A 15,547-nucleotide genomic window follows, 5' to 3' on the forward strand; every position below is an offset into this window, starting at 1 on the left:
CTCATTAACAATACTCTCATTAACAATACTCTCATTAACAATACTCTATTTTACACTTGAAAGTTTCTAAGAAGTATATCTTAAATATTATCACTACAAAAAAAGGCAATTATATGAGGGAATGGCAGGGTTAACTAACATTGTGGAAATAACTCAGCAATATTTATGTGTATCAAATCATATCATAATCTTAAAATTATACAACATTACATGCTAATTTTATCTCGATATATCAAAATAAAAATACATGCAATCAAAAGAAAGCAGATGACGCCACAAAGGTTCAATTAGCGTCCCATATGGGAAATACTACAGACAAGAAGTCCACAGACTCATGAGATTGTATAACTGGAGAAGGTGGTTCAAACCAATCCAGGGTGATATCCAAGGAGCCATTTAAATAACTTCTGAGTAGGGTTGGAATAATCACAGTTCAAACTATGGCATTTATACCTAGTCCTTGTGTGGAGAGGAATTTGGTATGTTTGAATAACATCAAATAATGACTGCGTGGCTTAGACCAGATTACACAACTGTAGCTGGAAATGCCTGTGCTTGCCAGAACATTCAGAGTCCTTCAGGCTATGGTAAGGATTTTGGGATTTACCCTGAATGCCCAGAAGATACAGTCCGTATTTTAAAAACGGAATAGGCATCATCAATTTGGAAGCTTATCCTGGCTTTGTTTAAAAATATAGGGGAGCCTGGGTGGCGCAGTCGGTTAAGCGTCCGACTTCAGCCAGGTCACGATCTCGCGGTCCGTGAGTTCGAGCCCCGCGTCAGGCTCTGGGCTGATGGCTCGGAGCCTGGAGCCTGTTTCCAATTCTGTGTCTCCCTCTCTCTCTGCCCCTCCCCCATTCATGCTCTGTCTCTCTCTGTCCCAAAAAATAAATAAACGTTGAAAAAAAAAATTAAAAAAAAATATTTAATATTTGGGAGTAAGAATATTAAGGAGACTATTATCCAAAGATATGATTGCTGCTTGCATTCGAAGTTAGTGGAATTGGCAAAATGGAGATTTAAAGTTTAACATAGAATCTACATTTCCTCTAAAATGCATCGGGTTTGGGGCGCCCGGGTGGCGCAGTCGGTTAAGCGTCCGACTTCAGCCAGGTCACGATCTCGCGCTCCGTGAGTTCGAGCCCCGCGTCAGGCTCTGGGCTGATGGCTCAGAGCCTGGAGCCTGTTTCCGATTCTGTGTCTCCCTCTCTCTCTGCCCCTCCCCCGTTCATGCTCTGTCTCTCTGTCCCAAAAATAAAAGTAAACGCTGGAAAAAAAAATTAAAAAAAAAATTAAATGCATCGGGTTGTATTCATCCAGATGTACTATAAGGTATATACCATGTGAAATATACTTAGGAATAGCTTATCTACAATGAGAATAAAGTGCAATAATAATTTAGAAGGTACAATTTGAGTTTTAATGGTTGTCCACATTCATGAAATTTACTACTATAATGAAGTAATAGATCATGTTCATTCCTTCTGAAAGTTCTTTGTGCTCACTGGCAATCCATTCCTCCTTCTATCTCTGGTCTCAGAGAAATAGATCTACTATTGTCAATTAGTTTAGTTTGTAAGTAGAATGTACAAGTTTGTGTCTATCATCTTTCTTTTTTTTTTTTAATTTTTTTTTCAACGTTTTATTTATTTTTGGGACAGAGAGAGAGAGAGCATGAACGGGGGAGGGGCAGAGAGAGGGAGACACAGAATCAGAAGCAGGCTCCAGGCTCTGAGCCATCAGCCCAAAGCCCGACGCGGGGCTCGAACTCACGGACCGCGAGATCGTGACCTGGCTGAAGTCGGACGCTTAACCGACTGCGCCACCCAGGCGCCCCTATCATCTTTCATTTAGCATAAATGTATGCTGATTTACACATTTGTGTATTTATAAGTATATGTACATAAATATATGTATCAGGAATATGAACTGAATGTTACAAAGTGTATGTTTTTTGAAGTAACATACTTATTGAAATGATTCAGAAGCCTGTGCCTGTGACTAAATTGATTAATGCATTCTAAATATATAAAATGCTCATGTACTACATGTTAATAAATTTTCCAAAGCTATACATGATTACATCATATCTGGCGCATATATTTTCTTCCATGCCTACATAGGCAAGTGATCCGAAAATTCTGTACAACAATAACTCAACAACAAAATAGAGAGATAGCCATAGGCTAGGTTGATGTAGCTTTAAGAGTCAAATAAATCTAAGAATGAGAGTCATTATTCACCCAATTACTAGAAGCTTCAAAAATACAATGTATTGCAAACAATTTAAGCCCTGAGGACATTTTAATGTAAGTGGTTAAATTATTTTGGCAGATGCAAGAAGCCCAATCATCAGAATTCTATACCTAAAAAGTCCCAGTAATTGGAATTTTTAAGCATAAGATTACAGTAAATGCTGTTTTAGAGGAGGTATTCAATCAGAAAATGTTACAATTGTACAGAGACAGAAAATATTCTAGCAATTTATCAACAAATATCCTGACTTGACAACTAGATTAAATAAATGAACAAAATATAACAGGTTGGAGACAAGCCATCATGAAAGGAAACTTGCTAACTGAAGCTGAAATTAATGCCATTAAACATGATGTTTCAGAAGATTTGAGATTTAAACAAATAACAAATGAAAGCTCCCTGCTGTTGATGTATCAGAAGATGGAGATTAAATGGATAGGAAAAAAATTCATGAACAAACAATGAACGTGGTATGTGTGTGAAGAGATAATATAATGTGTGTGTGTGTGTATATATATATATAAAATGTAAATATATTTATTTTATATATTTTATACATATGTATGTGTATATACATATGACCAGTAGTGTCTTAGAGTTTATAACTAAGTAAGAAAAATCAGAAAGAAATGAAGCATAATGATACTTTCAAACCCTTTAGGCCAACACTTCATAAACACATTGGATTGTATCAAAACAGAGAGACTTTCACAAAGATTTAACATTGAAATGTTTCTTTTGGTCTCTGTCTCAAATCCTCTGACATTCCCTCCAACTCATATTTTTCAAAGTGGACACAGACTTGGGTGTGTGCACACGTGCACACACACACACACACACACACAGATACAGACACAGACACACACAATTGATTAAGATCAAGTGCTTACATTTGTTTGCTTGGGGCAGATGAATTTTTTGGTCCATTATTCCGATGATAAACAGTACTACTAGTAAAGTTTCTTTTTTTGTTTGTTTTATTTAAAATTCGCTTAAAAGACTTGAACATAAGATCTGAAGCCACAAAAATTCCTAGAAGAAAAACCCAGGCGGTAAGCTCCCCTCACATAGGCTTTAACAATGAGTTTTTAAATCTGACATTGAAAGTAACAAAAGCAAAATTAACAAGTGGGACTGTATCACACTAACAAATTTGTGAACAGCAAAGGAAAGCACCAACATGAAAAGCAACTTACTAAGTGGGAGAGAATATTTGCAAATCATATACCTGATAGGAGACTAATATCCAAAATATATGAAGAACTCATATAACTTAAAAGCAAAACAAAAAAAAAAACCCAAAGATCTATTTTATTTAAAAATGTTTTAATGTTTTTATTTATTTTTGAGAGAGACAGAGACAGAATGCGAGTGGGTTAGGGTCAGAGAGAGAGGGAGACACAGAATCCGAAGCAGGTTTCAGGCGCCGAGCTCTCAGCACAGAGCCTGATGAGGGGCTCGAACTCACGAAACATGAGACCATGACCTGAGCTGAAGTTGGATGCTCAACTGATTGAGCCACCCAGGAGCCCCAAAAAACCCAAAGATCTTAATTGCCATTTTTCCAAAGACGACATACACATGGTGAAAGACACAGGACATAATCGCACAAGACCCAAATAATACCACAATATTGAGACGCATACATTCTCCTTCTTCATAGTAATTCTGATGTGAATATTATTAAATTACTGACTATAGAAAACATTATTCATTAATATAGTGAATAAACATTTATAGAGGACATATGTGATACCTGGCACTCTTCTAGACACTAGAGATAGAAATAGAACAAATAACAAGATAAGTTCTCTTTCCACAGGTTGTTTATATCAAAATGGGGACACAGAAAGTGTGTCTATAAACAGATAAATGTGTTTATAATTTATGATTATTTATAGCAAATTTCTAACATTACCTGCTTACAGGAGCCTTCCCTGACCAAGCTCACAAAAACAAGTAATTCCATAATTCACAATCACCTTACATTGCTTTTTTATTTATACCTGTGTCTAATTACATGTAATACACTAATTTATTGCTTTAATTGGCTAACCTGATGCCTGGCAGCTCAGCTCTCTCATGATATTAAAAAGCAACAGGCTAAAAACAAAAGTAACAACCAAGCCCTTAATCACTTGTAATGATAATATAAGCAAGAGGCTAGGCTGGATAAAAGGCCCGCTACCACCTCCACCCACCATCCCTAAACACTGGGTCAGGTGGCTGAGCACACAGGTGGCAGTTGTCCCTCTGCCAAGGAACCCTGTGTAAAGACTCCTACAATTGTAGTTTTATGGACTCTAAGTATGGGGAAGGTAAGAGAGGAACAGGTAAGAGTGTGAACAGTGCTGAGTATTTTTTTTAAATTTTTTTAACGTTTATTTATTTTTGAGACAGAGGGAACATGAACAGGGGAGGGTCAGAGAAAGAGGGAGACACAGAATCTGAAACAGGCTCCAGGCTCTGAGCTGTCGGCACAGAGCCTGACGCGGGGCTTGAACCCACGGACCGCGAGATCATGACCTGAGCTGAAGTCGGACGCCCAACCGACTGAGCCACCCAGGCGCCCCTACAGGGCTGAGTATTGAGTCAGAACAGGTCATCTCAAAGTTTACCCCTTCCCTCCAATAAGATGATGTCAGCCAAGGCACCTGAGTATGTTCTCCGCCTTAGGCCCCAATCAAGAGACATTCAAATGAAGTGTACTGGGGCTCAGAATGTAAATAAAGCAAAGAAGCATGACCGGACAGAAGGGCCTGAGTCCTGAACTCCAACTCCCTTCAGAGACCGCAGTGCAGTAGCTGTGCACCACGTGGGGAAAGCTGCTTCCCCTGTGAGGACTCCAAATAAAGCTTCCATAATTGCCTGTGATCCATAATGAAAAATCATGTATATGTTTTAACCAGAAGCCAGACTCTTCAAATGGCATTTGAAGAAAGAGCAGAATGAAGCGATGCCCCTTTAAGAAATTTATTTACTGAAATTTCACACCTACAGACTATTCCTTTATTTTGCAACAATGTCAACAGTAATAACCGAAAATATCAATGCTTAATATCTGCTAGGCTTTATTCTAAGTACTTTAAAATATTGATTAATTACATCTCTTAAGAGCCTTATACAGGAGTTATTACTATTTTCATTTTGCTTATAAGGAAAGACAGATGCAAAGGAACAGAATATCGTGGTGGTAGCAAATATGGATACAAATTCGCTGAAAATACTTGCTGTATATCTTTGAATGATCTCCAACTTTTTTGGAGTGGGATTAGTTATGTGACTTCTTTTGGCTCATATGATGTTAATAATTGTGACACAAGTTGTTTGTCCTCAATTCTTAGGAACTCTGTAAACTATTAACATATGAATGAATCAGGTCTATACTGGCTTAAGGATAATGGCCCCACTATCCAAATTCATCTAAGGACCAGCTAACTATCAGGCACTTAAATTGTCTGCCACTGCCTGTCAGCGAGTTGTATATAAATGTTCATCCAAGTGAATTTAGCTGAGATCAGAAGAACCACCTAACACAGTCCAATCCCAAATGCAGACTCACAGATTACAATTGTTTACGGATTTAAGCCACTAAATTTTGAGGGGTTAGTGGTAAAGCAGTAAGTAATTTATCCCATGACAAATGGTAGTTTGGTAGTTGTAGAGGGTCCTTTATTTAGGATAACATGTTGACATGTTCGGAAGAGAAAGATGATATTAAAAAAAAAATAAAAGTCAATCGTATTCCTATATATCAACAATGTTCAATAGCACTTGTAATTAAAAATTTTTTTTCAACGTTTATTTATTTTTGGGACAGAGAGAGACAGACCATGAACGGGGGAGGGGCAGAGAGAGAGGGAGACACAGAATCGGAAACAGGCTCCAGGCTCCGAGCCATCAGCCCAGAGCCCGACGCGGGGCTCGAACTCACGGACCGCGAGATCGTGACCTGGCTGAAGTCGGACGCTTAACCGACTGCGCCACCCAGGCGCCCCCATAGCACTTGTAATTAAATTCATAATACCACTAATATAAACACTCCAAAGATGAAATACTTAGATATAAGTCTAATAAAAATATGTGCAATATCTACGTAAGGAAAACTATAATTTAAAACTGATAATTTAAATGAAGAACTAAAAACTGGAGAGCTATTCCATGCTCATGGATAGGAAGACTCAATAATGTCAAGAAGTAGTTCTTTCCAACTTCATCTATAGATTCAATGCAATCTAAATCAAAACCTTAGCAAGATATTTTATGGATATTGGTAAATTGATTTCAAAGTTTAAATGGGGAGGCAAATTATAATATTGAAGAACAAAACAAATTCAGAAGATTGAAGCTACCTGACTTTAAAACTTACTCTAAAGATATAGTATTTAAGACATTGTAAGACTGGTGAAAGAAAAGACAGATCAATGGAACAGAATAAAATGAGCAGAAATAGATTCGCATAAATATAGTCAACTTATCTTTGATAAAGGAGCAAAGGCAATATAATGAAGCAAAGGTGATCTCCAAGTGGTGATGGAAAAATTAGATATCCACATGAAAAAAATGCATATAGACACAGACTTTACACTCTTCATAAAATTTAACTCAAAATGGATCATAGACGTAAAATGTAAAGCTATAAGACTCGTAGGAGATAATTTATGGTAATGTCTTCTTAGATATAACACCATAAAAAATAACTGACAAGCTGGACTTCAATAAATTAAAAAAAATAACTGCTGTCTGCAAAAGACAATAGCAAGAAAGGAAGAAGACAAGCCACGGAATGAAGAATTTGTAAATGACACATCTGATGAAGGACCATTATCCACAATAGACAAAAGAACACTTAACACTCATTAAAAAAAAATTAAAATGGGCCAAAGATCTTAACAGTCACCTCACCAAGGAAGATTTACAGGTGGCAAATAAGCACATGAAAACATGCTTCAACATCATATATTATCACGAAAATGAAAATTAAATTCACTATGGGATACCACTACAGACTTTATTGGAATAGACAAAATCCAAAACATGCACACCAAATACTGGCAAGGATGTGGAGCAACAGGAACATTTATTTATTTATTTATTTATTTATTTATTTATTTATTTATTTATTTATTATTTACTTATTATTTTAGACAGTGCAAGCAGTGGAGAGGGGGAGGGAGGGAGAGAGAGAGAGAAGCGAGAGAGAGAATGAATTTTAAGCAGGCTTTACATTCAGCTTGGAGCCCCATGCACAGCTGCATCCCATGACCCTGGGATCATGACCCGAGACAAAATCAAGAGTTGGCCACTCAACTGACTGAGCCACTCAGACACACCACAACAGAAACTCTTGGAAGACAGTTTGGTGGCATATTACAAAATTAAATGTACTCTTAAAACATGATCCAGCAGTCAGCCATATCCTTGGTATGTTCCCAAAGGAAATGAAAACTTTTATCCACACAAAAACCTGCACCTGAATGTTTATAGCAATTTGTAATTGCCCAAACTTGGAAGCAACCAAGATGTCCTTGAGTAGACGAATGGATAAAGAGTAGCACATCTAGATAATGGAATATTATTCAGCACTAAAACGAAATAAACTATCAAACCATAAAAAACATAGAGAATTCTTAAACCTTCAATACATATTAAGTGAAAGAAGCTAATGGGAAAAGTGTGCTATTATGATTTGTAATAAGAAATATATATTTGGCCCTAGTCTCCATTTCTGTCCCTAAAACTCTAAGCCTAAGAGCTCCTAAAACTCTTTGAATTTCCTAAGTGAGGTGAGCAATAAAGGTATCTTTTGTTAACGAGGTGACTTTTGGATTGCACCTAAGGAGGGGACCAGTTGTGAATAAAATGTTGGAACTTTCAGTTCCCCCCAGATTTCCAAAGAGGAGAGAGAGGCTGGAGGTTGAATCAGTCACCAATGGACAATGATTTAATCAATCATGCTTATGTAATAAAGCCTCCATAAAAAACCCAAGGTGTGGGGGGGGGGGGAGTGGTTCAGAATGTCCCCAAATTTGTGAAACATGCTTGCTTCCAGGTGCCACCATGCCAGGCCCAACTTCAGGGGGATAGAAGCTCCTTTGTTTGGGACATCTCCCAAAGTATCTTTTCATCTGGTTGATTCATATCCTTTAATATCCTTTTTAAAAGATTGGTAATCTAGTGAGTTAATGAGTTACCTGAGCTCTGTGAGCCACTCTGGCAAATTAATCAAACCCAGGGAGGGGGTGATTGGAACCTCCAATTTGTATCTGGTCAGTTGGAAGCACAGAAGACAGCTTGAACTTTTGAATGACACGAAATGGAGGGTATTATGAGACTCAGCCCTTAACCTGTGGAATCTGATACTATCTCTGAGTAGACAGTGGCAGAATTGAGTTGAATGGTAAGACACCTAGCTAGTGTCAGAGAGCTGCTTGGTGCACATTAGAATTTGGGCAGAAAATCCTCAAAAGGCAACAGACTATATAATTCTAATTATATGACATTCTGGAAAAGGTAAAACTATGGAGAAAATACAAGTTTCAGTAGTCGCCACCATTGAGGGGGCAGAGAAAATGGACATACAGAGCACAAAGAATTTTTAGGGTAGTGAAAGTACTTTGTAATATATAATAATGATGAATACATACATTCAATCATACATTGGATCAATCATACATTGATCCAAACTTGTACAGTGTATAATACCAGGAGTGAACTTTACTGTAAACTTTGGGCTTTGGGTGATTCTGATGTGTCAATGTAGGGTCATTCTTGGTTAAAAAAAAAAAAAACGAAAATAAAAGAAAATGTACCATTCTGGTAAGTGATGTTAATAATGGGGGAGGCTATGCATGCGTGGGTGCAGAGGGTATATGGGACATCTGTTTACTTTCCTCTCAATTTTGTTATAAACCTAAAGCAAACCTATAACACCTTAAAAATATGAAAAGTAACTATTACGATACATCAGAAATGAGTAAAAGAAAACATATTCTTCTGTATAATAAAGAAATCGTAAAAAGTAAGAAATGTCTAAAAGAAGAGATAACGCAAATACATTGAAAATTACTTTTTTGTGTGTGATCAAAGTTCTAATTTGACAAAATTTTAAGTCTTTTTAAATTTTTTTTAATGTTTACTTTTGAGAGAGAGAGAGAGACAGAGAGAGACAGAGTGTGAGTGGGAGAGGGGCAGAGAAAAAGAGAGAGGGAGACAGAGAATCCAAAGCAGGCTCCAGGCTCTGAGCTGCCAGCACAGAGCCCAACACGGGATTTGAACTCACTAACCATGAGATAATGACTTGAGCTGAAGTCAGATGCTCAACCGACTGAGACGCCCAGCGCACCTTAATTTGGCAAAATTCTGATTCTCAAAATAAAAAGTTATTGAGGTTAGTGGAAAGAAATTCAGTTTGATAAATTTTTCATAAAGACTGATGTATCTTCATGTAGGCTGCAAATGTTTAAAGAACATATGGGCAATGATTGTATCATGACAACTATTCACAGTTGCTTAGGCCCAATTCTCTAACTTAAGGCTGTATTTAACATAAGGTCTGATAATTTATTAAAACAATTTGAGAAGTATCAGAGGATTATTCCACTTGGTCAATGCAGATTTTACTCATTGATATCCTTATTTTTCCAGGTCAAAACAACTTAACAGCCAGTATCTGAAGACAGATCTTTTGACATTTATGTTTAGGCCTTTCAAGAAATGTTCCTCAATTCTAACATAAGAAGTAATTTATAGATACTGAATTACACACTGGCTACAAACTATGTATTATGAACTAAATATATTATTTAAATGTTTAGGTGTGCTTCATAGCATGTACTTAATTAATATAGCATTACTTTCTTATGGGCAGGTAAGTTCGCTCTCCAAATCACTCCACAGAACCAATTACTAGAACCCTATTATATTCAAATTTGATTTAAAAATCAAGTTCTTAACTCATCACCTCACCTATATTCCCCAAATTTGAAATAAAATAGAATTCTAAGTTGGTAAACTTGTAAGTTAGTGTGGTTAAAAGATCACTTCTACGTATCCCTTCAGTTATAAAATTCTATGGTAGATATATTAATCACGATTTAGCCTCAGCACAGAAGTGATTATCTACATATTTGCTGTAATGATTTCAATAATAGCTGTAATAAATTTGATCAATGTTACAGATATAATCCTTATACTAATGCAATTATATTGCATTTTGCTCTTTGATAATAGTGATAGTATACAGAAATATTTATTTTCTTAAGGGAAATACTTCATCAATCAGTAGTTATTCTCTACTTATTTAGATCTTGATATATTTTTTAGCTACGGAACATTTGGGGTCACCCTCACACAACTGCTCTTAAAAATCCTTAAAATTAGGCCTCAGCATTCTGGGGTCTGCTACTTTTCCTCTGGGTGATGTTTTCATTTCTTCTTGTTGATATTATATCATTACATCGCATTCCCTATATCCTATTACTGAGAATGTTGCTTGAAAATGAATGAAATAAAGTAGAACAAAATATATTGCATTTCCTCCCTCTATAATATCATAGGACAAATGACAAATGACCCGTATTCAGGCCCCACTCGCTCCAACGTTGTAATCACCCAATTTTTGAATGAGAAGAGAAGTTATATGTCACACTCAATTCTCCAGGCTCTCTCGCACTTCAGTAATTTAGACTTACAGATATTTCTATCATGGTAGTTCTGTGATACCTTCTGAAATACACTCTTGTGCAACCTCAGAATATTCCTTACTTGCCTTCCTTTAGGTTTTCTTAAGCAGAAAAGAAAGTTAATGGTGGTAAAGTGAGAGGGAGGGATAGCTACATATTTCTATCTTATAGCAATACCATTTCAACTATTTAACTGCCATAAGTAACACAAAATAATTATAGAGAACAGAAATTTATTTTACGCATAGATACATATTGGCGTTGCTTTAAAAGAACTTGTAAAATATATTAAATTATCTAAATTTTTGGAGAAATATGTACATTTGTTGAATCTATGTCGAACAATTAAGTCCAACTTAATTGTTCACACAGGTGTACTAAATACTACAATAGTGTGGTACATTCTAGAAGATTGAGGTAAAGTGTAAATATCAGATTATCTTAAAAGGGCATGTAACATTTCTGTAAGGAATTGTGATTACAGCAATGCTGAAATAGGTTCTTCAAAACTAACACTCAGCGGAGAACAAGAAAATACATTTGAAAGCATCACAGAACTACCACAACAGAAATATTTGTGAGTCTAAATTACTGAAGTGAGGAGGAACATGGAGAATCAAGTGTGACATATAAGATTCCTTCCCTCATTTATAAATTTTGGGATTAAAAATAAGCAGGGCACAGGCACAGATAAGAAGGTAAAACGCTGGTCAGAGTTTTCCTCAACTTGAATAATTATCCAAGCTTAGGCCTGTCAAGGAGCAGGGACCCTATTAAATATCTACGTCTTTCGGGGCGCCTGGGTGGCGCAGTCGGTTAAGCGTCCGACTTCAGCCAGGTCACGATCTCGCGGTCCGTGAGTTCGAGCCCCGCGTCGGGCTCTGGGCTGATGGCTCAGAGCCTGGAGCCTGTTTCGGATTCTGTGTCTCCCTCTCTCTCTGCCCCTCGCCCGTTCATGCTCTGTCTCTCTCTGTCCCAAAAATAAATAAACGTTGAAAAAAAATTAAAAAAAAAAATAAATAAATATCTACGTCTTTCAGAGAGGTCCTCAAAGGGCTCTACCCTACAAGTATATCAAAACAGAATAAAATAGATCAACCAACATAAAAGGTCAAAGCTCAGTTTTAAATCACTAAGCCCTAATTGAATTAAGGAATGGCTTCCTATTATAAGGGCTTTCTAGAAGAAAAGTAAATCCTCTTGCTATAAAAGTGTCATCTAAAATCTCAGGTTACCTTTATCTTGTCATGAATAATTGCTGGTAGTCCATAAAAAAATAACTAGGCATGGAATAACCAAACCAAACCAAAACAAAACAAACAGGTAATATAACCAGATACACAAGGATCTGTTTAACAGACTTATGGCACAGATATGAATTTTAAAAAAGTAAATGTGAGAATATTGGCAAGATGGTGAAATATGAAGTCCCTTGTTGGTGTTTCCCCTTAGCAGCAATAATTTGACAACAATTCTTTAACAGAAGAAAGGACCTTTGTGGGAGCTTTGGGATCTAGACAGTAGATTGTGAAATGCTGGTGGAGTTCAATATCAAGGAGTGCTTTGAGAAGCAAGGCTGAACCAAGGTAGCTGATTCAGCAACCGGGTCCCAGGTATAAACCTGGCGATAGCTCCATATACTTGTGGACTTGGCTACAGGACCCCTTGGCCTTTGTCCTACCACCAGCATCATTTGCCAAAGGAGTGGCTGGAAGTCATGCCACCACGCTTCAGGTAGCAGGCCAACAGTCCTTAGTCTTGGCTCTGGACCTTGAAATGGTCCATGACCTGGCTCCTGTCCCTCTGCGATGGAGTCTTGGAGTCCTTGGAGGCAAGTCTACAGAACTTGGTCTGACTGGAGATTCTGAAATGGCCCTGTGTCTGGGTTCCAGCCACTCATGGCTGTAATCCATGAACAATCCTACTTACCTGGGATCTCATTAGTGCCCCCAGAGACAATCCAGCCACCACTGGTCTGATAGTAGATCCTGAATTGGTTCCTACCACTCATAGTTCAACAGGTGTTCTGTCTGCACACAGACCCCAGAAGACATATCTGTCTGTGTCCTCAGAGGTAAAACCACCAACCTCAGTCCCATTACAAATCCTCAAATGGTCCTATAACTTAGTTCCAGCTCCTCCGAGTTAAGTCAAAGATCAGTCTTGCATACTCAGGGATCTGGAAGAAGACACACCCATCAGTGCCTCTAGAATGAGATCTACAGACCTACATCCCAACTGTGGACCCTGAGGCAGCCCTGAGATTTGGCTCTAGCCCCTCTAAGCCATGGTGTGAGGCCAATCCTTCCCTCCCAGGGATCTACCCAATGAAGTGGCAAAGGCCTTCCAGGGTTCTGACAGAAGCCATACACATCTGTGCACCCGACTACAGACTTGAAAGCAGACCTTTGTCTCAGAGTCAGGCTACAGAATAAGGTTCTAGAGATAGTCCCAAACAGGATCCATACATACCTAAGTCCCTGGTAACAAGCCTCCCATCCACAGACCCCACTGTGGATATAGCAATAGCCTCCCGTATTTTTGTGACCTGACTCCAGTTAGCCAACTCCAATTTAGTGCAACTGTGATCCTTGAGGTAACCTCGTCTGACAGAAGAACTTTCTTTACCTGTTTAAACCTGTCTATAAAGACTGGAAGAAGTATGTGCTCTTTCAAATGCACAGACACCAATGCAAGCCACATGGATCACAAAAAATCAGGCAAATATGACATCAAAGGAAAGTAATGAAGTCCCAGTAACTGGCTCAAAGAAATGGAGATCTGTGAATTGCATGTACAAAGATTTCAAGATAATCATCTTAAAGAAACTCAATGTAATGCAAGAGAACATAGAAAACTAACAAAATTAGGAAACAATGCATGAGTAAAATGAAAAGTGTAATAAAGAAATAGAAAGCATAAGAAAAGAACCCAACAGAAATCCAGAAGCTTAAGAATGCAATGACAGAACTGACAAATTCAATAAGAGAGCTTGAACAGCAGATACAACCATGCAGAAGAAAGAATTAGCAAACTGGGAGACAGTCCATTTGAAATTAGCCAATTACAGGATCGAGAAGGAGAAAGGATGGTTGTGATATTCACTGGATTGGTTAACAGGAGACAATTTTGGGTCACTGGTTCTTATTTCTTAACCAGTGTGGTGATTATACAGTATTCTCACTTTTTAGTAATTAATACACCTACACATTTAGAATATATCTTTCTGTCTCAGTTTTCTTGCCTCGTTAGACAGCATTTTCTCCTCTGGAGGTATCTCTGCAGGTGTGCTCTATAATACTGCTGGATAGATTGCCCTATACGCCCGCTGCACAACTGCTCTGGGAATTTCCTTCACTGTTACAGTGACTTTCTATTTTGTCTTTTTCCTGTGTTGAATTTTTCCTGGATTCCCTATCTTCCTCCATATTTGTCCTTCCCCTTCTTTAAGAATGTCAAATTCTCCAATAGCATCCTATTATTTTGCGTGGATTACAAATGTTAGAGATTTGAGATGTTTAAAATATCTTTAATCAATTGCAATTTAATGAGATTTACCTTCATTTAGAATTCCAGGTTGAGAATCTGAACATATTTTACTCTACTTGCTTTTGAGTGTCGCTCTTACCCTTGAAAAATCTGATGTCTTTCTTACTCCAAAATTTTTAAATGTCATTTTTAACATATTCTTCCCGTTTCCATCTTAGTGTTATTTAACTACTCAATGACATGATTTTCATTGGTTCTTTCTTTAATCATTGTGTCCATCACTCCAAGAGCCTTTTATTAAGGAAACATGTTTCTCACTCAGGTGAAATTACCTTGCATTATTGCCTTGTTCCTCATCTCAACTTCTCTTTGTTATTCTGAATGTAATATTTTCTTATGATGTTGATTATTCTAGATGGTCTGATCTTGTATCTTTTCTCAGATTATATAACTGTGTTTTAAGTGTTTTTGAGATTTTGTTTTTTAACATTAAGCCTTCCACTGACTTCTCCACCAAGCACCGCTCCACCCTGTGTTTAATACACAGGTGAAAAATACTGATAGACTTGTTGCACAAATATAGTATCTTACATCTAAAATAGTGTTTCTTAAACATTTTCTGTAATGTATTAAAAATGTATAAAATATATTTTACCTATGTATTAATTATGGTCTCTGTCAGCTTTAGACTTTACCCAAAATACCTCGTGAATTTTGACTATCTATTCATAGTTAACAAGGGAAACAATTAAAAAGCCAGGACTTGGCAGGAATTTGATATTGGGACAGAGGGTTCCTTCAGAGATAAATCCTCAGATAACCTCCCTTGGGTAGTGTTATTTTCGGTATTTATTAGACATGATCCAAAATCCTGATGCAAATTCTGCCCCATTTCTCTGATGGTTTTTACAGTGACATATCTAAAATGTGTTGTCTAAGCCTGTTATTTTGGATTATTTTCATCCTATTCTCTATTGACACTACTAACAAAGTTTCACAAACATTCTGCTGTGGAAGAGCCTGTTCTAAAATCTCGTATGATTTACACAGTTTTTAGTTTTAGGAAACCTTTAAAGGTTATTTCCATTTTATATATACTATTTGAGACCATATGAAAA

Source organism: Herpailurus yagouaroundi, unplaced genomic scaffold, assembly GCF_014898765.1.
Source record: "Herpailurus yagouaroundi ecotype Mexico unplaced genomic scaffold, PumYag 164, whole genome shotgun sequence".
NCBI lineage: Eukaryota > Metazoa > Chordata > Mammalia > Carnivora > Felidae > Herpailurus > Herpailurus yagouaroundi.